The sequence below is a fragment of the Mustela putorius genome, unplaced genomic scaffold (assembly GCF_011764305.1).
Source record: "Mustela putorius furo isolate JIRA1106 unplaced genomic scaffold, ASM1176430v1.1 tig00000813_pilon_pilon_pilon, whole genome shotgun sequence".
Taxonomy (NCBI): Eukaryota; Metazoa; Chordata; class Mammalia; order Carnivora; family Mustelidae; genus Mustela; species Mustela putorius.
Window position 1 is genome coordinate 4,455,717 of NW_025421485.1, and position 18,783 is coordinate 4,474,499.

General features: G+C 36.2%; 1 protein-coding gene across 4 annotated transcripts in view; it reads left to right on the top strand.

The window, feature by feature from the left end:
- ROCK2 (Rho associated coiled-coil containing protein kinase 2) overlaps window positions 1-18,783 on the top strand; it is a 144,063-nt gene that overhangs the window by 27,481 nt on the left and 97,799 nt on the right. The gene's annotated exons all lie outside the window — the stretch shown is intronic.

Below are 18,783 nucleotides of genomic sequence, written 5' to 3' on the forward strand. Positions count from 1 at the left end.
TTTCAGATTTTAGAGTATCTTTTAAATCTGATTTTTCAACTTATTCTCCCCAAAATCTTCTTAGGTTCAGGTTGAGCTTCTCTAAAAATGAGTTGTGGGGTTTTACTCTTTCTTTTTCTTTTTCTTTCTTTCTTTCTTTTTTAAGATTTTATTTATTTATTTGACAGAGAGATAGCACAAGTAGAGCGGCAGGCAGAGGGAGAAGGAGAAGCAGGCTCTCTGCTGAGCAGGGAGTCCGATGCGGGGCTCAATCCCAGAGCTCTGGGATCATGACATGAGCTGAAGGCAGCCGTTTAACCAACTGAGCCACCCAGGTACCCCTTAATCTTTCTTAATTATTTTTTTGTCTCCAAGTGGAGAGATTAATTAACTATATGATCTACCCTTATTGGAGGTCTGCAGTGTGATAGACAGCTCAAGAACAGTACATTATCTAATGATCACTTTTTATTTGTAAGTCTTTCAAGGACTTGTGTGGAACATTTGAATATGAATATGTGTGAAATTCTGCAGTTTAATAAGCTTATCGTGATGAATCTGCAGTCTCAATCCATGTGTCTATTTCCCTTCTTGGCATGACCTTTTTTAAAAATTTTCCCCCACTGCTGGTGATGGGGCAGCATTATCTCCCAAATTATTGAAAAGGATTAGTATAAGGAGAGCTGCTGTTATTCTTCCTCTCAGACTTGTTTGATGTCAGACTGCAGGGTAGCTCAGTGGTGCATTTAAATTGTGGTGTCTTCAGGGCGCTTGGGTGGCTCAGTTGGTTAAGCATCTGCCTTCAGCTCAGGTCATGATCTGAGGGTCTTGGGATTGAGCCCCGCTTTGGGCTCCCTGCTGAGCAGGGGAGCCTGCTTCTCCCTCTTGTGCTCCCCTTGCTTGTGCTCTCTCTCTGTCAAATAAATAAATAAAATCTTAAAAAAAATAAATTGTGGTATCTTCAATTCTTCTCTCATATGTCTGTGTGAATAAAAAGGAAATTAGTAGTCATGTCTTAAAGGAGATGATGGAGGCTTCTACCTTTTATTTACATTTGGATAGCGGAATTAGGACAAGGTTGGTGATGATGATTAGGAAATTACAGTATCTTTATTTTTTAATTTTTATTTATTTTATTATTTTTAAGATTTTATTTATTTGTTTGACAGAGAGAAATCACAAGTAGATGGAGAGGCAGGCAGAGAGAAAGAGAGGGAAGCAGGCTCCCTGCTTAGCAGAGAGCCAGATGTGGGACTCCATCCCAGGACCCTGAGATCATGACCTGAGCCGAAGGCAGCGGCTTAACCCACTGAGCCACCCAGGCGCCCCTATTTTTTTATTTTTTAAAGATTTTATTTTTCAGAGAGAGAGAAAGTGCACAAGCAGGGGGAGCAGCAGTCAGAGGGAGAAGCTCTTGCTGAGCAAGGAGCCCAGTGTGGGACTCAATTCCAGGACCCTGGGATCATGACCTGAGCCAGAGGCAGATGCTTAACTGACTGAGCCACTCAGGTGTCCCTACAGTATCTTTATTTTTTTTTTTAATTTTTTTATTTTTAAAGATTTTATTTATTTATTTGACACTCAGAGATCACAAGTAGAGAGGCAGGCAGAGAGAGAGGAGGAAGCAGGCTCCCCGCTGAGCAGAGAGCGCAATTCGGGGCTCGATCCCAGGACCCTGGGATCATGACCTGAGCCGAAGGCAGAGGCTTTAACCCACTGAGCCACACAGGCGCCCCTATAGTATCTTTATTTTTAAACCAATTTTTTAAACGATTTTATTTATTTGAGAGAGAAAGAACGTGTACGTGGGCATGCACAGTGGGGAGACACCTAGGGAGAAAGAATCCTTAAGCAGACTCCTCATGGAGCTCAGAGCCCAACACGGGGCTGAAATCATGACCTGAGCCAAAATCAAGAGTTGGACACTTAACTGACTGACCCACGCAGGTGCCCCAAGAAAATATAGTATCTTTTTTATTTTTTATTTTTTAAGATTTTCTTTATTTATTTGAGAGAGAGAGAGAGAGAGAGAGAGAGCGAGCATGAGCCAGGTTGCAGGGGGCTGGTGAGCAGAGGGAGAGGGAGAAGCAGACACCGCTGAGCAGGGAGCCCATGTGGTTCGATCCCAGGACCCAGAGATCATGACCTGAGCTGAAGGTATACCCTTAACCAACTGAGCCAGCAAAATACAGTATCTTTAAAGCCCATTAGTGTAGATAATGCCTGCTGATCATTTGATTAAGTTAGGGGGAAATGGAATGTATAACCCAGGAAATGGGAAAAGAACTCCACAATTGGTGGTATCCCTTCAGAAAACGTACCATTTTTTTTTTTTTTAAACTTTATACCACATGTAAGATAACATTTGAGACATAGTCTAGGTACTTGTAAAAGTCATAGTTTATTTGGGAAGATAAAGTTTACTGTCAAATGGAAAGTTAAATGATGAAGAGCAATAAATACAGTAATATAAAAGAGTGCCTTAGTTGCTATTTTTAGAGCAGTAGGTTGTGATTACCATGAATTAAGTAAAGGTAGGGGGTCACAGGACATTGGAAATAGTAGAAAAGCATTATGAAAGACCAGGGACTTGATTTGCACGTTGGAAGATGGTAATGATGACGGTAGTGATGACAATAAGGATAGCAGCAAAGTTACCTATTGTCTCTGGTGGCTGTGTGTATATTAGTCCATCCGCTTCTCCCTAAAGCCCCTTGAAGTAGCTTCTGTTACTTTCTTGTTCTTACTGTTGGGGAAACTAGGATTCTGCCTTATGTCTCCATATTCTTTGAGTAGACTGCACTGCATTTCCTACAATAGGATGGTAATAGATGGTGAGGAATACGGAGCATAATCTTCTTTTGCCTTAATTGGTAGTGTGGAACTTGTGTAGGCCTTTGGAATGGCCTATTTCATTAGATCTCTGAAGAAAAAACAAACTTTTACCCAGGCCACAGATAAAATGTATTTTCAGTAACGAAGATTTAAAAACCCACATAGAAGATTTTTTTAAATGAAAAAAAGAACATCGTTTTAACCTTTTGAATAGAATTTTTTTTTAACTTGTGTCATTTTCATCATATTGTTTTAGGACATTTGAGAAAAATGTCTAATGAGAAGAATATATAACTGCTCTGCATTTAACAGTTTTTGGTACTACTTAATTATTTAGAAAATTAAATGGAAAATTTAAAGAAGGGATTGTTAAAAATTGTTAAAGAACTGTGACATTGGATTAAAACAAATCAAAGACCTAGTCATAACCTTGTATATGTATGTGTGTGTAAAATTTTATAGGACCACCAAAAAAAATACCCTGTATAGACGATTGAAAAGTATTGATATGGTATGTGTTAATGGAGGTATCTTTGCAGAACAGTCAGCAGCGTATAATGAAATAGTTGAAATTGTTTGGAATATAAACATGGAATTGTTTCATTGTATATGGAATTTTGAAAAGTACCATGCGCTATCATCAAAACACATCAACTGCTTTAGCTGGGAAACTCCTCCCCCATATGTATCAACATTATTTTTTTGGGAAAAAAAATCTTTTTAAAGATTTTATTTATTTGTCAGAGAGAGAGAGAAATAGAGAGTGAGCACAAACAGGAAGAATGGTGGGCAGAGGGAGAGGCAGGCTCCCCGCTGAGCAAGGAGCCCAATGTAGGACTCGATCCTGGGACCCTGGTATCATGACTGGAGCTGAAGGCGGATGCTTAACCAGCCGAGCCACCCAGGCGTCCCTATGAATGTTTCTTTTGATAACATTTCTTCCTTCATAGAAGTAATTACCATTTAACAAAAGCAATGTAGAGACAGTATAGCAAGGTGTTCAAGGACTCAGGCTCTGGAGTCATATTGGGTTTATTTTCTTGTCCTTAACTGTGTCCCCTTATGATTGCTTAACATTTGAACCTATCGGTAAAATGGAGGATAATAATAATACTTCCTTTATAAAGTTGTTAAGTTTAAATGATGTAATCTAAAGCACATAGTGATGGATGTGTTTGTAAGCCTTCAACAAATGCCAGGTTTGTTTGTTTATTATTTTGGTAAAAAATGCACAGTATATGATTTATCATCTTAACCATTTCTGAATGTATAGTTTAGTAGTGTTAAATACATTCACACTGTTTTACAGCCAAGATCCATGGCTCTTTTCATCTTGTGAGACTCAAAACTCCATACCCATTGTGGGGCACCTGGCTGGCTCAGTGGATGGAGTATGGGACTCTTGATCTCAGGGTTGTGGGTTCCGGTCCCACATTGTGCATAGAGATTACTTGAAATAAAATCTTAAAACAAACAAACAAAACAAAACTCCATATGCATTAAAGAACAACTCTTCATTCCCTCCTCCCCTAGCCCTGGCAACCACCTTTCTGCTTTCTGCTTTCTGTCTCTATGAATTTGACTACTCTAGGTACCTTATATATGTAGAATTTTACAGTATTTGTCTTATGGTATTTGTCAAAAGGCTTATTTCACTTAGCATAATGCCCTCAAGGTATCCATATTGCAGCATATGTTAGCATTTCCTTCTTTTTCAAGCCTGGGTAATATTCCGTTGTGTTTATATACAAAGTTTTGTTTATCCATTTATTTGTAGGTGAACATGGGTTGCTTCCACCTTTTGGCTGTCATGAATGATGCTGCTATAAATGCAGGTGTACGAATATTGGAGGCCCTGGTTTCAGTTCTTTTCAGTGTATACCTGGAAATGGATTTGCTGGATCATATGATAACTCTACTGTTAATTTTTTGAGGAACTACCAGACTGTTTTCCATAGTGGCTGCACCATTTTACATTCCCATCAGCAGTGCACAAGGATTTCAGTCTTTCCACATCCTTGCCAATATTTATTATTTTAAGGTTTTTTTTTTTTTTTTTATAGTGGCCATACTAATAAGTATGAGGTTCTTCTCATTTTTATTTTTCTTCTGGTTATAGGCTTAAATTATTGTTCTTTCTCAGATTTTTCCTCAGGAAGTTTAAATTACTGAATTTAGATCTTTTCTTTTTGTAAGTTTGCATTTTTTTGGTATAAATTTCTCTTTACTGCTTTTGCTGCCACCCACAAATTTTGTTAAGTTGTAATTTCATTTTTATTTAGTGACACTAAGTTTTGAAAGGTGTTTTTCCTGTATATAGTATTCTAGGTTGATAGTTGTTTTTACTTTTGGGGCTTTAAATACATTGCTTCACTATCTTTGACTTTCACTATTTTTGCTTCACTATCTGAAGTCACTGTTTGACTTTGACTATCCCCGCCTCCCCTCCCCCCTCCCCCAAGTTTGTTTTTCTAACTGTCTTTAATCAGTTTGATATGCCTGTTGTTGTTTCCTTCATGCTTCTTGTTTTTAGCTTTGGTTGAGCCTCCTGATCTGTATATTTTTATTTTTTATCAGGTGTACAGAATTTCTAGCCCTTATTTCTTCATGTGTTTCTTTTTCCGTCTCTGGTGACTTCTCAATTATGTACATTATGTTGGTCTGCAACTTACTGAGAGTCTATCTACATCTTTTGGTTTTCTTTTCCCCTCTGTGTTTCATAATAGATAATTTCTGTTGTTATGTTTTCAAATTCTGTTGTCTTTTCTTCTATAGTTTCTAGTCTTCTGTTGGTCCCATTCAGTGTATTTTTCATCTCACACATGATATTTTTTTATTTCCACATTTTTGGTTCTTGTCCTTTATTTTTTTTTTTAGGTTATATTTATTTATTTGACAGAGAGATAGAGATCACAAGTAGGCAGAGGAGAATGGGGAAACATGCGCCATGCTGAGCAGAGAGCCTGGTGTGAGGCTCCATCCCAGGACTCTGGGATCATGACGTGAGCTGAAGGCGGAGGCTTAACCCACTGAATCCAGGTGCCCTGGTTCTTGTCCATTTTTATGTATTGCCTCTCTACTTAGCATTTTTAGTGTTTTATAAATCTCTTACTTAATGCGGTAAAATATAAATAACATGAAGTTTACCATTCTAACCACTTCATTGACACTAAGTACATTCATAGTACTGTGTAACCATCATCACAAATCTTTTTTTTTTTTTTTAATAGCATTTTTGTTGCTGTATGTGATTGACCACATGAGTAGTTTTGGTTTATGGAATGTGAACACAAGGGGTTTATGAGTAGCGTGAGGAAGAGTCCTTATGGGAAGTTCATGTATTCTTTTTTTTGGCCATTTCTTTTTAATGACTGGTATTGGTGCTTGCTGTCCCACATCATGAGGTGGGAGCAGTATATTTGGGTTGATGGCAACAAAGCTGAGGAACCTAGATCTCTGATGATTGTGGGAGCTGTTGTAACCACCCTTAACTCTTTTTTCTTTTTTTTAATAGTACAAATGGCCTTTATTCTTCGAATGGAAAGTGAAAGAGAGGAGGGGATATGACAGCTCCAGCTCCTGGGACAGCAACAGATTATACCACTGTCCTTCAAAAGGACCCTTAACTGTTTTAAGGCAGACATAAAAGCACGAATGGGCATTTTCTGTCACTTGCAGCTGAAGCCAAGTCAATTTGGTACTTAAAAATTACCATCTTTAATATTATCAAAGAAATACGTTTTTTGTTTGTTTACTTATTTTAAGATTTCCTTCATGTATTTGAGAGAGAGAAAGAGTATGTGAGAGAGAGAGCATAAGCAGGGGGAGCTGCAGAAGGAGAAGCAGGCTCCCTGCTAAGCAGGGAGCCCAATGTAGGGCTCAGTCCCAGAACCCTGAGACAAACTGAGACAAACTGACTGAACCACACAGGTGCCCCAGAAATACGATTTTTAGAAATATGTAGCAAAGGGCAGCTTACTTTTTAAATAGCTTTTAAAAACTCATACTTATCCTTCATTAGAATTCCTTTTATGTATGTACTCTGTTTTATAGACATTTTATTTTCTTCACAACATTCCTGCAATGTTGTATTACTGTTTCTGTTTACTGATATTACTGAGGTTTAGAGAAGGAAGTTATGTTAACTTGGTAGTAGTGATGGAATTTATACTCTGTTTCAAGTCTGACTCCAAATCACACACTTTTTTCACTAAGCCATGCCTTTTCAAATGCCTGTCTTTCATATTTTATTTCTGAGACAACTCTCGTTGGTAAATTACTCTCCTAGGAGGTACTCTATACCAGTGACTCAATTAACTGTTTCAGGTAACTTATTTCTTTTGCTTATTAGTGAAGAATGAGAACTTAAAATAAACTTTTCTGAATCTGCGAAGTTGAAAACCTCCATAAACCCTAGACTAGTAGTACTCAGTCTTAAGGTTGTATTGTAGACGATGGTTATTCTGAAAGCTTCAACCCAGCCTTTAAGTCTTTCATTTATGCTAGTGTCCTTCATCAGTTAAAGGTTTAGTTTTAGGTATGGTTAGCTTTAAATTACTGTACTTATGATCTGAGGAAAACAGCTTGAATCTTCTAGTATATTCTGAGTTTCTTAATTCGTTGAGAAATTTTGAGGCATTTTTGGTTTTCATGCTTATCATTTTGTTTTAGCCTACTTTTCTTGGTCTGTAATGACATTCACAGGACAAACACATTACATCCTACGAACATAGGAGTGCCAAGAATTACTTGACATTTATGATCATATGAAACATTTACTTCTTATATTTAATTTTTATAATCTGTTATGGCAAAGTATTTTTAAAGCTTGGGTGTTCCAGAACCTGTTTAACCTGTTATCTCTTAAGTGAGACCAAGACTGACTGCATACCTGAAAAAGAAATTCACTGATGGAAGAGACAGATGCCAGAACTGTTGAGAATAAGTCCTTGTTTGTATAACCTTTTAGTTTGTTGAGTCTTTCCTTTTTTGGAGTACAGGAAATTAAAAGCTATGGAAAAATTTGCCATTCCCAGCTGGTCACATGCTCACTGTGCTATAGAATTTCTCTTCCTTCTTTTCTCTTCTCTTCTTCCCACATTCCCTCCCTTCTTTCTTTCTATTTCTTTCTTCTTTTAGATTTATTTTTTTACTTTTTGAGAGAGAAAGAGATGTGTGTGTGTGAGGAGCAGAGGTAAAGGGAGAGAGAGAATCTTAAGCAAACTCCTCACTGAGCGCAGAATCCATGCGGGGCTCGATCTCAGGACGCTGAGATCATAACCTGAGCCAAAACCAAGAGTTGGGTGCTTAATTGACTGAGCCACCCAGGTGCCCTGCTATTGGATTTCTTAATGCTGTATTTATTTTATAAATCCAGCATGATTTTTCTCTTTAGTAATTGACTAAAAAATTTAAAAAATTAAATTAAAAAATTAAAAAAAATTTTTAAGGATTTATTTAAGTTTAACAAAGTAAATAATTAAAACTGTTAATTCTTTATATACAAATGTAGAAATTCTGAATTTTCCTCAGCTGTTAAGATTTACTACCCATTTGGTCCACTTTCACTAACCTCTATTAATTGTATACATGTTGGAATTTTGTTTTCTTTGTTTTCATAGTATTTACCTACTTTTACAATTCTTCAAGTTTAAGTGCTACCAGTCAAGGGTTGTTTTATTGAGTAGTTTCTTTTGTTGTTGTTGTTAAAGTATAGTTGACTTATAGTGTTTATTAGTTTCAGGTGTATGACATCTGAAACTATTCAACAATCTATTCTTTACATTATGCAGTGCTTACCATGAGTGTAGTTACTCCCACCGAGCATAGTTATTACAGGATTAGTGACTATATTTTTCCTATGCTATACTTTTTATTCCTGTGACTTATTTTATAACTGGAAGTTTGTACTTCTTAATCCCTTTTAAGAGAGCTATCTTAGAATGTATCTAAAAAAATACCTCTTATGTAGCTAAATTAATTAAACTGATTAAAATAAGTTCAGTTCCTCATTTGCACTAACCTTATTTCAAGTGTTGGGTAGTAATGTGGGATAGCATGGATAGAGAACATGTACTGAGTATATGAGATGCAGCTAATCAGATTGTGACCTGAGGAAGATGCCCAGTGTGGTTTTTATTACTTTAGTTATGTCATTTAACTCATAAAAATTTTTTTAAAGATTTATTTATTTATTTTGACCATGTGCTCGAGAGAAAGCGTTAGTGGAGGGAGGGATGGAAGGGGGAATCTTCAAGCAGATTCCCCGCTGAGCCTGATGCAGGGCTCCATTCCACAACCCATGAGATCGTGACCTGAACTGGGAAACCAGGAGTCAAACACCTAACCGATTGAGCCACCCAGGTACCCCAGTTATGTCATTTAATAATGTAATCACTGGTCTTAATTTCTAGCAGAGGTTGTTTAGAAAGGTGAAGTCTTTCATTTCTCTCAATCTTTTCTTATCAGTCTACATTTTTTTTTAAAGATTTTTTTTTATTTATTAGAGAGAAAGAGAAAGAAGGAACACGGGAGGGGCAGAGGGAGAGGGAGAAGCAGACTCCCTGCAGAGCAGGGAGCCCAATGCCAGGCTGAATCCCAGAACTCCAGGATCATGACCAGAGCTGAAGGCAGATGCTTAACCAGCTGAGCCTCCCAGCACCCTACCAATCTACATTTTGATGAAACTTTTTTTGCTCTATTTTCAGGAAATTTTCAGAGGTCATTGTACAGTGTTATTTAGTTAATAGATAGTAGGATTTTCCCCTTGTTTAAATGGCTTGCCAGAAAATGTTATGGATATCTTTGTTTATTACATTCCTAGTTATAATAGTAATATATGGTTACTATAGGAAATTGGAAAATGTAAAGAGTAAAAAATGAAAACTCATAACCACCCAGAGATAATTACTCTTACTGATTTTTTTTGTGTGCTATTTTCATATTTTTTCCTAATTTAAATTTTTCAAGTCATTGGTAGTATGCCTCATACTCAATTTTGTCTTTAACATGATAGCATAACATTTTCCTATGATATTGTTAACTTTTCCCTTACATTTTTAAACAAATGTACCACAATATTGAATGAAATGGTTTCCATCATGATTTGCTTAACCATGCCCCTGTTTTGGGGCATTGTGTTCTGTGTAATAGTGTTCTCTGTTTTGTAGCACTGATTAAAGGGTATGTTCTGTAACTTCTGTAACTTGAATATAATTCTTAAAATCTTTTTACCCTTTATAGTATGTATTTTTAAGTTTATGTCTTCTATTAGAGTATAAGCTTCTGAGTTTAAGGACTATGTCTTGATTATCTTAGATTTTTTTTGCAATGAGACAGGATATAAATGAAGTTATTTAGTTATTTTTATATTCCCATTTTATAGCACTGTGCTTTGGCGTATAGGTATTCATTTACGTTTAACAAATTAAATTTATTTATTACTATTTTTAAAAATATTTGTTTATTTAAGCCATCTCTACACCCAGTGTGGGGCTTGAACTCCTGACCCTGAGATGAAGAGTCACATGGTCTTCCGACTGAGCCAGCCAGGTCCCCCTGACAAATGGAATTTAGATAAGTGGCTTGTTCCTTTTCATAGACCTGTAGATGACAGTATGCATGAAATTTTAATGAAAGAATAATTCAGTTTTTTGGACACATTCCTTGCTCTAAGGACAATAGTCTCATTTGTAATTACATATTCCCCCCTTTTTCAGCAGCTCTTTTCTTGGAAGAAAGTTTTTGGCTATGCTCTTTAAGGAGATGAATAATTTTTCAAAGAATTCATATTTAAGCATATTTGCCTAGCTTTATCACATGCCACGATATGATTTAGCTATTTGAAGAACATCTTTAGTGGCAAACACAAAACAGTGAATCATGGGTGCCGGGATACTGGCCAAATTTAATTATGATCTAGCTTCCTAACTTTATAAGTTGATTTCAACAGTGTTATAATAAAAGAAACCATGAAAAGCAAAACTAATGCTATGTATAGTATAGTTAATATTTTATTATCTAAACCTACTGAATTTGATGATATATAAAATTTCAAGGATATGAGACCTATTTTGTGCATGAATGATAGCATGCTATATGTTGAACATTATTTTGGTGCCAGCAAATGTAGTCCTTAACCATTCATATGATATTTTAAATATGCTTAACAGTGCTCTGTTTCAGTGAATAATGGAAACTAAAAAGCTAGTATATGCAAAGTCTGAATCAATTCCTTTTTAGAACATGTATCCAAAACACATAGTCAGAATTGGTATAAAGGGAGCAGCAAACCAAAGGCATTTGTGGTAATGTTTTTAATTGCTACACTGGACTATTTATGAGAAGAGCATCATTGTTATTCTGAAGTGCAAATTATTGACTGAATAGTTTTTTCAGTCCATTTTGAATGTAATTTGTCTTAGTCTTTCAACAACATACCCTTTTCATAATTCTATTTTAATACATTCTACTTCATTCTTCTCAATAGCTCTACAGTATTTATTCCATTGGATGTATTTAAAATTATCCAATAACTGTAATTAAGGACTTTTGAGTCATTTTAATTACTTAGATCTGGGTTTCAAAGGATATTCTTACAAATACATATTTATGTATTTGTGCAGGTAGTAGGAAAAAGTTAGAATTTATTTTTGTTATTACCTTCATTTCAATTAGCATTATGTATATTTACAATGAGAAAAAAATACAAATTTTATGATTATATGAAAAACTTCCTTTAAAAAGTTGGTTAAGTAACTTAAGGGAAAAAAAAAGAGGTTATTTTCTCATGCACTAAAATGAACTCCAAATAGTCAAAGGGGACAAATGCAAAATGAAAAACCATAAACAGTGGGGCACTTGGCTGCCCCATTTTCAGTTGAAAATAATGCAGCTCCTCATCTCAGGGTCATTTAAACCCCATGTTAGGTGTAAAGCTCACTTTACAAGTAAAAAATAAAATTAAATAAGAAGAGTTGTTACCTTAAAAAGAAAAAATATGATAAACAAAACGAAGCTGCACACATGCCCATTTGATCTAAACATAATCAACACAAAAGCATCTATAAAGAAAAAAGTCATAGTTTTTATTTGCTGAAAGTGAACAAAACTAAAAGAGAATGTTAAAAAGATAACTGAGAAAAACCAAATGCCCAAAGGTAGAAGATGTACTTCTATTCTTAATTAAAGAACTTACCTTAAATATCAAAGTGTTTTAAGGATTAAATAAAAATGTTTTAAGGATTAGAAAAAATGTTTTAAGGATTTAGTTACTAAAGGGCATAGTTGTATCTAATCTGTCAATAGAATTTTTTTTTAATTGTAGTAGACATACAGTGCTGTATTAGTTTCAGGTGTAAAGCATAGTGATTGGATAACTTTACATGGTATACTATGCTCACTGTAAGTGTACCTACCATCTGTGATGACACAGGGCTCTTAGAGTACCATTAGCTGTATTCTCCATGCTGTACCTTTCATCCGTGTGAATTACTTATTCCATAACCCGAAGTGTACACTTCACACTCCCCTTCACCTCTTCCTGTTGAATTCTTAATTTTTACTTATTTTTTTAAAAGATTTTATTTATTTATTTGACAGAGAGAGATCACAAATAGAGAGGCAGGCAGAGAGAGAGAGAGAGAGAGAGAGAGGAAAGCAGGCTCTCCGCTGAGCAGAGAGCCCGATGCGGGACTTGATCCCAGGACCCTGAGATCTTGACCTTAGCCAAAGGCAGTGGCTTAACCCACTGAGCCTCCCAGGCACCCAATTTTTACTTACTTTGTTTTTAAGTTTTAGAATTTTCATTTGATTATTTGATAAAATTTCAGGGTCTCTGCTGAAATGCTCCCATCTTATCTTGAACATATTAAAAGCAGTGATTTTGAAGTTTGTGTTAAATTTCTGGATTTCCTATGGGTCTGATTTTTTTTTTTAATTTCTTTGTTTAACATTTCTTTTCAGTGTAACAGAATTCATTATTTATGCACCACACCCAGTGCTCCATGCAATATGTGCCCTCCATAATACCCACCACCTGGCTCCCCCAACTTCCCACTCCCGCCCCTTCAAAACCCTCAGATTGTTTTTCACAGTCCATAGTCTCTCAGGGTTCATCTCCCCTATCAATTTCCCTCAACTCCCTTCTCCTCTCCATCTCCCTATGTCTTCCATGTTATTTGTTATGCTCCACAAATAAGTGAAACCAGATGATAATTGACTCTCTCTGCTTCACTTATTTCACTCAGCATAATCTCTTCCAGTCCCGTCCATGTTGATACAAAAGTTGGTTATTCATCCTTTCTGATGGAGCCATAATACTCCATAGTGTATATGAATCACATCTTCCTTATCCATTTGTCCACTGAAGGGCATCTTGGTTCTTTCCGCAGTTTGGTGACCATGGCCATTGCTGCTATGAACATTGGGGGTACAGATGGCCCTTCTTTTCACTCCATCTGTTTCTTTGGGGTAAATACCCCGTAGTGCAATTGCAGGGTCATAGGGAAGCTCTATTTTTCCACACTGTTCTCCAAAGTGGCTGCACCAATGTGCATTCCCACCAACAGTGTAAGAGGGCTCCCCTTTCTCCACATCCTTTCCAACACACGTTGTTTCCTGCCTTGCTAATTTTGGCCATTCTAACTGGTGTAAGTGGTTTTAATTTGAATCTCCCTGAGGGCTAGTGATGATGAACATTTTTTCATGTGTCTGATAGCCATTTGTATGTCTTCACTGGAGAAGTGTCTGTTCATGTCTTCTGCCCATTTTTTGACATGATTATCTGTTTTGTGTGTGTTGCGTTTGAGAAGTTCTTTATAGATCGTCAGTCTGTACTTTTGTCTGTATTGTCATTTGCAAATATCTTCTCCCATTCCGTGGGTTGCCTCTTTGTTTTGTTGACTGTTTCCTTTGCTGTGCAGAAGCTTTTGATCTTGATGAAGTCCCAAAAGTTTATTTTTGCTTTTATTTCCTTTGCCTTTGGAGACATATCTTGAAAGAAGTTGCTATGGCTGATATTGAAGAGGTTACTTCCTATGTTCTCCTCTAGGATTCTGATGGATTCCTGTTTCACGTTGAGGTCTTTTATCCATTTCGAGTTTATCTTTGTGTACAGTGTAAGAGAATGGTCGGATTTCATTCTTCTACATATAGCTGATTTTTTTTTTTTTAAGATTTTATGTATTTATTTAACAGAGAGAGAACACAGGTAGGCAGAGAGGCAGTCAGAGAGAGTGGGAAGCAGACTCCCTGCGGAGCAGAGAGCCCGCCCGATGCGGGCCTTGATCCCAGGACCCTGAGATCATGATCCGAGCCAAAGGCAGAGGCTTAACCCACTGAGTCACCCAGGCATCCCAGGTCTGATTTTTAATAAAAAAAATTTCTCCTGGTGGGGCACCTAGGTGGTTCAGTGGGTTGAGCTTTTGACTCTTGATTTCAGCTGAGGTCATGATCTCTCAGGATTGTGGGATTCTGCCCTGAGACAGGCTCCATGTTCAGCATAGAGTCTGCTTATCTCTTTCCCTCTGCTCCTCCCCTCAACTCTCTCTCTCTCAAATATTATTGTTTCTCTCAAATAAATAAAATCTTTAAAAAAATTTCTCTTGGTTTTATGGTATTTTAGTTTTATATGACTACTAATGTTTGATTGACTGCTGGACGTTATATATGAAAAAATCCTTAGATATTAGGTAATGTTATCTTCAAAGAGGATTTATATTTTCTGTTAAGGCTGACACAGACCACCATCTATTTAATGATTGAAGAGATTTGAGGCAGATATTCAGTCTTTTGAGGGTTGGTCTGTTTCTGTCTTTTTGTTTGTTTGTTTGCTTTTAATTCCTGGGGTGGAACACTTTAGTGACTTAGTTAAAAGCCTGGACTTTGTGAGTCCAAAACTAGTTTCTGTCTTCCCAATCTCATGAGAGTTCTGGAAGCTTTCTTCAGTTTCTCAACTTTTGAGCTGCAGCATTGTAGTCAACTTTAGGCTCACATCCTTGACCCCACTCCCCATCCCTTTTGGTCTCAGTGGTAGGATTGGCTTACAATAAATTAGTCTATCATTGGTGGAGGTAGATATCTCCCTGTTATATTGTCCACACATTATTGTTTCTTTTTAAAGCATTTTAGGGGTCTGGTAGATAGCAATTATTCTCATTCTGAATTCAGAGCCAGTTGAGAATTGGAGGAATATGTTAGACAGAGATCTGAAGGATATAGGCTGAGATAAATGGGACAGAATGGGTTCATTGTCCTGAATAGAGGACAAGGATTGAATAAACCTGTCTGTGTTTATCAAAAGAATGAGAGTAGATGAGAATTAGTGTGTATAATTTGTAGGGCTCAGGATTGTAGAAAATTAATTCAGTGTAATGTAAAATAATTATAAATAGGAGTTGGAATCTCTGTTATTTACAACTTATGATTCTTCCTTCAGTAGAGCTTATATTTTTATAAATTATGACCATACAGCATGGATTTATGGTTAAGTTGTAGTGTTGTGTATGCCAGGATAGAAAATACTGTTTTGTAGTCGCAAGAATAATTACAAAATGGAATATTTTGTGGTGATCGTACTTTCAGTATGATGACCTTTATATGCTCTGGTTATTTGTCTTTTAAATTTGGAATTTTTCAGTCAGTGACTTGTTGCTTTCAGAATTCTCTTTAGTATTGCATATACCACAGTGATGTTGGCACTATCCTTTATAAAGTCTGAACCATATGAGTAAGCAAGCACAGTAGCTACAGGAATCTCACAACTACTTGACTTTTAATCCCCAACTCCCACTTTTAACCTTTTTGAAAAAGTTGTACGTCGAAACTTTATAGTAACAGCTAAATTTATATTTAGGATTTCCTGAGGGTTGCAGTTAACACCACTAATGTTAATAACACTAGTGTGGTCGAGCTACTGCCCTTAAAAAACAAATTCACCAAATTTTGGGATCAGATTACTGTAACATGGACTAAGTGAGAAGGAGAAATAAAAGATACCAATACTTTTTATAGGGAGATTTGCTAGGAAAAGAAAGTATCTATAGGTCATCTTAGTCTGACTTATTTTGCATTAGTTCAGCCCATTCATAAAATATCTCAAGAAGTTTTGACATAGCTTTTCTATTAAATGATTGGCTTTATATTTAGGAATGTTAAACTACATTTTTTGTGTTTTGTATTTTTTTATTTTTGCGATTTTATTTTTTGGTGTGTTGGGGGGTGGATAATTGAAATAGGTTTCCATCCAAGTACTAACCAGGCCCAACCCTGCTTAGCTTCCGAGATCAGACGAGATCGGGCGCGTTCAGGGTGGTATGGCCGTAGACGAAATAGGTTTCCAGAGATAGAACTCTATAATTTGTAATACTATTTCTGTTGGCAATTAGAATTTGTTTTATAAATCTGGATTTCATTGACCATTAAAGAACCAGTTTGGTTATGAGATAGATGGTGGTCATGTGTGTAACTCAATGATTATCAAACCATGCCTGTTACTACATAGATATGTGTGCATACATACATGCACAGACATAGTTTTTGTTTGTTTGTTTCATTTTTCAGAGTATTGGGTTAAATTCAGGTATGTTTGTTATTTAGGAATTTCTTTAAGATAATGTCTGTCTTTGGGGATTGGTATGCAAGAAAGGAAGGTCATTTGTATTACTTAGTGGCATAGGAGAAAAAACATTTATAAAATGAGAGGTTAGTGATTTGATCACTTCATGTGTAGAAACCTTGATTATTTTGCAGATTTTTGGATTATACTTTTTTTTTCTAAATACAAACAGTTTCATATGTTTCATAATACTGTAAACTAATTGAGATCATTGCGGTTAGTTTAATTATAGTCTTGGTAGTTTTTCAAGGAAATGTGGTAATAAAATCAGAGACCTCAGTGATATTATGTCCCTTGGTTTGCACCACTGACTTTCTTTGAGTATGAGTTTATTGTCCCCCCTTCCCCCAAGAAAATTTGCTTTCTTTGTGTATTTATCTACAGTTTCAGTACAGTTTGATACAGTTAATTCTTCTCTGTCAGCATTTTGAGCGTTTGTACAGTATTTCCCACACACTGTTGGTAAATACTGTTGTCTTAGCTGGCTGCAGTAGTACAGCTTTGCTTTCCGATGGAATTAGGTTTGCTCACTGAGGTGCTTAGAGCAGGAACATTAGCTCATTCATTTATGCTGCAGACATATTTGTTGAAATCATAACCCAGAGCTATCAAATGAACACTAGGGGTCTTTTTACCTGCTTCAGTATTCCCTTGCTGTGATTGAGAAAGTGAATTTATTTTGTATCGTGTCTTAAATTCTTTGTGTTCCAAGGACTTTGTGTACGTTCAGTCTAATATGTATTTAACAACTACCACCTGCCGGGTCCTGGATTTGGCCTTGGGAATGTTGCAGTGAGCAAAACAAAAATTCTCTGCTATCAGCTTATATTTTAATGGGGAGCCAGATAATAATATATAATTAATTGTATGTAAGATAGTGATTTATGGCAAGGAGAAAAAAAGTAAAGGAAGGGGGAAGGTATAAATATATAGGTGTTGACAATTTAGATACTAAGTCTCTGAAAACTTAAGACCTGGTGGAAGTAGGAGAGTTAGCCATGCAGATACCTGGATGTGATCATTTTAGACAGAAATAGCAAATCCAAAAGGTCAGAAACATGGCTTGGTATAACTTTTTTAAAAAACTCACTATTTGGGAATAATTTCCAACTTAAGAAAAGGTTTTCAAAACTTCTGTATATGTTTTGCTGAGAGCCCTCATTCAAGTTTTGTTAGTTGCTCAAATAATGTTCTTTAAACCAAAAGGGTCTAATCCAGGATCATGCATTGCATCTAGCTCTCGTGTTTCTTTAATCTTCAATTTGGAACAGTTTTCTCAGTCTTTCTTAATTTTCATGCTCTTTACAGTTTTTAAGGTTAATAAGCCACCCATTTTGTAGAATATCCCTCAATTTGGGTGTGTCTAATGTTTTCTGATGATTAGACCCAAGGTATGTGTTTTTGGCTGCAATTTCACAGAAGTGATGTGTTCTTAATGAATCCTGTTTGGTGGCATACAGTTCATCCTATTAGGTAGTGTTCACTTAGATTACTTGATTAAAGATGATGGGCTAGAATAGAGGGTGATTAAAGTCAGGGAAGCTAGTTGGTAGGTAAGAAATGAGAATCTGAGCAAGCATAATGAAAAGGAGTGGAGAAGGGAACAACTGTGAGACAAGAACGGCTGCCGTAAAGAAGGCGACATTGTATAAGGGACAAAGGAGAGGATTCCTGAACCTTACTCTCCTAGGATGGCACTGCTTACCAGATACAGAGTAGATAAGGTATGAATGAGAAAATGAGTACGTTTTGGACATGTTGATGCCAAGATGCTAGCTAAACATTTATTTACACAGCAGTTTGGGGGAATATATTATGTGCTTGGAATGTAAAAAACAAAATATTTACCTTTAAGGAAGGTAATAAAAAAATTCTTACATTTAAGGAGTTCATGATCTCCAGACTTTTAATTTTGTATCCCATCAGTAAAAGATACATTCTCACATAGATGTGCCTTTATAATTTGTATATATGTATCATTATATTAAAATATTACATGCATTATGAAATACACATACAAGGACAAGTAGTATTTTTTGAGGTATTTATTTTATAATGGTATAAAAACTTTTTTTTAAAAAGATTTTATTTATTTATTTGAGAGAGAGAGAGAATGAGAGGGGGAGAAGGTCAGAGGGAGAAGCAGACGTCCCACGATGCTGGGAGCCCGATGTGGGACTCGATCTGGGGACTCCAGGATCATGACCTGAGCTGAAGGCAGTCGCTTAACCAACTGAGCCACCCAGGTGCCCCTATAAAAACTTTTCTTACACAATAATGCTTAGTTGCTTTTTAAAGTTTTGGCTTTACATTGTGTCACAGTGATTTAAAGATCAGGTTGGAAGTTCAGTTTA